This window comes from Lagenorhynchus albirostris, chromosome 1 (genome assembly GCF_949774975.1).
Source record: "Lagenorhynchus albirostris chromosome 1, mLagAlb1.1, whole genome shotgun sequence".
NCBI classification, from domain to species: domain Eukaryota; kingdom Metazoa; phylum Chordata; class Mammalia; order Artiodactyla; family Delphinidae; genus Lagenorhynchus; species Lagenorhynchus albirostris.
Window position 1 is genome coordinate 50,411,256 of NC_083095.1, and position 4,941 is coordinate 50,416,196.

The window sequence follows — 4,941 nt, forward strand, 5'->3', positions numbered from 1 at the left end:
CTCTTGATAAATTAGTCACATAATTTTTTAAAGAGAGGAAAAGCTTTGGGTAAGAGTTGTACTCAAGCTACCCAGCTCCGGAAGTGCCCACAGGAGGGAAAGAGAAGGATACAGGGGTGAGTGAGCCTCTGAGAACAAGGAGAGTGTTGACAACCTCAGGAGGAACCGGGTGCCTGGTGTACAGCTTCCAGCCTTCACCTGAGTGCAGCTGTTTCCATCCAGATAGCTTCTCCCCACAGCTTTACCTGGCCTGTAACCACTAGAGCTCTGGGCACCTGCTTAGTCTGAGAGGTGGTGAAGGGAGGAGGTGTTATGTACAAAAGGTGACTCAGAGGAGTCAGACCGCCAGGGGTCAGGTCCTTCTCTGAGCTCTAATGGGCCAAGCGGATGGTGGTGCAGCAGGAAGAGGAAGCTTCTTGGTACAAATTGATTAACGTGAGGTTATTCTCACTAAATGTTTTCTTAAGCTTGTGCACAAAGATTATGGACAATGGAAAAGTGTCATAAAACTTGTAATCAGACAGAAAAGCTATTTTCTGCAGGTCCCTTTGCCTTTTAACCTCAATCTCTCTTCTCCCTACCCCATCTTTCCTCAGGCACCAGGCTACATTTCCAGTAAAAACTTGCTTGGCCACTTGTGTAGAAAGAGGAGTTAATATTTGAATACTCAACGGACTGGTTCTCCTTGGCAGCAAGTAGCCAAGTAAATACCCAAGCGAGAACAACGGAAGGAACAAAATGGCACCAAGTCCAAATGAGAAGTGCCTCAGTCATCCTGCAACACCCTGGATGCCCCCAGTGAACAACATCCTCTCTCCAGGTGAGTCATGGCCTCCACACCCAGCAGGGTGTAGACACACTGCACTGAAATAAAATAGTAAGACTAAGTCAAGCAGGTAAAACACTCCCTTGTTGTCAATTTGATAAAATGTTCAATCCTGCTTCAAGAATGGAAGACAGAAGGAGGGTTTTCAACAATACCAGGTTTTATATAATCCCACTAGAACTAGGGATCTGCAGTAAGGCTTGAAAATGTGTAATCTCACAGATATTTCCATCTATAAATACAAAAGTGCATGGAAGCTCTGAAAAAAGTTTTTGTTTTGTTTTAAGGGGAGGGGAACTTCTATAGTGCTCTAGACCTTGAATAGATGATAAAAGACAGTTTGGAATATCTGAGTTTCCTCTTCAAAATCCAAGATGTAAATGCACACTTAAACTATTCCTACTTCTACTTTTTTCCCCCTTACACCTTATACCCTTGAAATAGAGAAGAGAAAGTGATAATAGCACCCCAGCTATGCAGAACTGGCTCAGGAGACCAAAGGCCTAAAAGAGATTGTAACGTTAGCAAGAAAGCCTGTGATTAAAAGTCACTTAAGACCTAATGCTCAAATATTCTAAGCTACTATTACATCAGAAGCATTATTTCTCAAGATGGAAGGACTAGTGAAAAACCTGATGGGCCTGCAAAGGTGTAAACTTACCCACAAGGCTGAAGTAGCCTAAGCTCTGATCTTTTTTTTTTTCTAAGCTCTGATCTTGATGAGCATAGAAGTTCCTCTGCCCCCTTATTATTGGTAGAAAACGTCCCAAATAAACTTACACCAGGTCATTTTATCATTATCATGATGATTATTGTCAATAAACACTTATTAGGCATCCAGTTGCCAGCACTATCCTGACCAGACCAGTTTCAACTTCCCTGAATCATTACTTGGTGAACATATCCATGGGCATTGCTTCATCACTGTTCTGGACTTACACTCTTTGCAATTTCTATATAGATATGTGCTGCTTTTGACACAAGCTTTCCTTGTAAGTAGACACTAAAATACAGGCTTATAATTAGCTCTCTAGGGAGGCAAAAGTGTGTGGTAGAGCAGAGCTTAGCAGGAGAGAAATCAAGGCAGGTATTGAAGGAACACGGCGCGGAAGATGCGTAATACAAAGGTTATTTGAAGTGTGGGCAATACCACTAAAGTAGGGGAAGAAAACAGAGTCCTATCACTGCAGACTTTTCTAGTTATTATTTCCACACATATTAGCACGTGGTTCTGAAAGTGTACTTGTGCTTTATCCAACCCCATCCAATCTTGGAAACCTACAGTGGGCTGGAATGTAAGACACATAATCCTGGACAGACCACAGCTCCATGTGGGCAGCATTGTGTCTAATCAAGCCCATGTCTCCAGTCCTGGGGCCAACACCTTGCCCCATGATGGGCTCTCAGTTCCTGTTTCTTTTTTTTTTTTTTCTTTTTCTTTTCTTTCCTTAGCTTCTTTCCTTCCTCCCTTCCTTCCTTCTTTCCTCCCTCCCTCTCTGTCTCCTTCCCCTCCTCCCTCCCTGTTCCTTCCTTCCTTCCTTCCTTTCCTTCTTGAAGTGTGTATTTTATTCATCCCTTGGCATCTTGAAATTGCCATCTCCCCCCATTACCCCACCATTGATTTCAAGGTGACAAAGGAACTGGTGATAAGTCTGAACTGTTTTTACCTCTTAAATACATCACAAACCATAGCTGCCAAATCATCTATTGAAGAAAACACAGGTCACATCATTCACTGTCTGGTGATCACTCTTCTCCAGGTAGATGGTTCGCTGCCATCATCATGACAGGAAGCAGTCCTGTGCAGGTGCTAAGTCGCCGCCCTCAGACTCTCCCCTGGGATCGCTCTTTCAGCCCATGAGGCATTTTGATTACTCTTCTCCAGGTAGATGGTTCGCTGCCATCATCATGACAGGAAGCAGTCCTGTGCAGGTGCTAAGTCGCCCCCCTCAGACTCTCCCCTGGGATCACTCTTTCAGCCCATGAGGCGTTTTGACGGGTGTCTCTCCTCCGTGCTCAGTGCCGTTACCAGGCGTCAGATACTTGAACATCAACCCCCAGTTCTCTCGAACCATGGCAGTACCAACCCAGTGCCCATGATGATGGGATCCCCTCTGGTTACGGCTCATGAGATCATTTCTTTAAGAACTGGTCGTTGGAGACGTCTGCCTTAAACGGTGGGGTTCCCAAATGTGCAGTTCTCCTCAATAGCAAGGTTGTAATCGGCACCCTTCCCATCTTTTGGCCTCTCCCGTTGCGGAGCACAGGCTCCGGACGCGCAGGCCCAGCGGCCATGGCTCACGGGCCCAGCCGCTCCGCGGCATGTGGGATCTTCCCGGACCGGGGCACGAACCCGCGTCCCCTGCATCGGCAGGCGGACTCTCAACCACTCCGCCACCAGGGAAGCCCACCCTTCCCATCTTTGTAGGTGCTGGTCACTATCCTCATCCAGCCTTGCTCGCCCCATGAATTCCGGACAAGTCAGTACTCCATCCCATCGCTGACGCCCCACCCGGCCACGGAAACGATGTGGTTTATGTAGGCCTTGTCATGGTATTCAGCATAGATGCCTCCAGTGTAGTTAGACCTCTTTTCTATTGCCATCGTACCGCCTCTGATGGGACCGTTTGTGTAGATTTCCATCACCTTTTCCCTCCTGGAGACCAAGCCATAGTCGCCAACTTTCCAAAGGGTGTAGTTCTGGATGACACGGCGCTCTTTGAATTCGGTGCAGGTTCCGCACTGGTTAAACTTGTCACACTCTTGGTCCTTGGCCTGGTCGTTGTTGCGGGTCTCGTCGGGGATGCGGCGCGGGCGGGCGTGCTCCCACCCCTCCAGGTGGTCGCCCGCCTCCCAGGAGCCGGCGTTGCCGCCGTCGATGATGTGCTGCACTGAAGGCCACGCCCCCTTGCGCCTGTTGGGGCTCCGGTCGGCCGTGGCGCTGGTGCCGCCGTCCTGGGGGATGTGCTGGCTCCTGGTGACCCTGGCGTAGTTGACCCTATCCGCGTTGCGCCAGTCCCAGCTCTTGGGCAGATCCGATGGGGACAGGTACTCACGAGGCCGGGGGTATGTCTTGCGCCCCAACTGGGTGAGCTGTTTCGCGCCAGGGGCTGACAGCCCGGGCGGAAGTGGAAGCCGGCCTGCGCCGCTCCACCAGCAGCAAGAGCAGGCAGAGCAGCGGCGGCGGCCTGAACGACGCCATGGACCCCGCGCCGGTGCGATCGGACCCCCAGTTCTTGTTTCTTGAATCACATCCTTCCAGAACTCCCCATTTGTTACTTTCTTAGCCATTTGACATCTAAATCTAAGACTAGAAGTGAACTCTAAACCCTCATGTCTCTAAATTTCAAGCGCCCTGCCGTGGTACATAGAACCAGCCTCGATGCAGGAGTAGAAAGGATGCTCGTCGACTTCTGCTGTGCCTGGTCTAAGCTTGGCTTACCTCAGATAGAGTTCTGGCTGCCTTATTTTCAAAAGGTTCCTGCCTTTCCTGAGAACTCAGAGAGGTAACATCCACACCAGGACTTAGGCACTGGGCCCCACCACCCTTTGTAACTGTTTTTCTCATTTTGTACCAACTCTTCTTGCTACTCTCCTTCATGTATTTGGAAACTGTCTCTCGCCAGTTTCACTCAGATGACCTACTAAACTGTTTTCTCTGCTCAGCTTATTAAAATAGAAGTTACAATGGACTTGAGTCTTGGTTAAGCTTTAAGTTTGCTGCCATCCGTTAACAGTCTACGCTGGTCTAAGTGATGAACACAGATGTGCCCCTGGAGTAGCTAAAGGCTATGCCGAGAAAATAATATGCTCTCCAGGAGCATGTCTTCTTCCCCTAAAATGCATGAGGTTGTGTCTGCACCAAAGATAGAGCAAGGTTTTCAGGGCACAGATCTAATGGGGAGGATGACATTCAGTAAAACTGCCTTTAGCACAAACTCACAATTCTATCCAGTTCTCCTCATACCTTGTTTCCTCATAAAATTAGGCAAATATTAATAGCTGCAGAATTTTGGTAATTACACAGTGTTTCATACTGCATCGTATAACAGTATGATTTCCAAGTTAGCCTGAGTACACTATTATGTTCCCTGCAGAACCCCAGAGCATAAGGG

General features: G+C 48.2%; 1 pseudogene; it reads right to left on the reverse strand.

Annotated features, from left to right (window-relative positions):
- Positions 1–2,996: 2,996 nt before the first annotated feature.
- On the reverse strand, positions 2,997–4,028 carry LOC132530308 (cathepsin Z-like; annotated as a pseudogene).
- Positions 4,029–4,941: the final 913 nt, after the last annotated feature.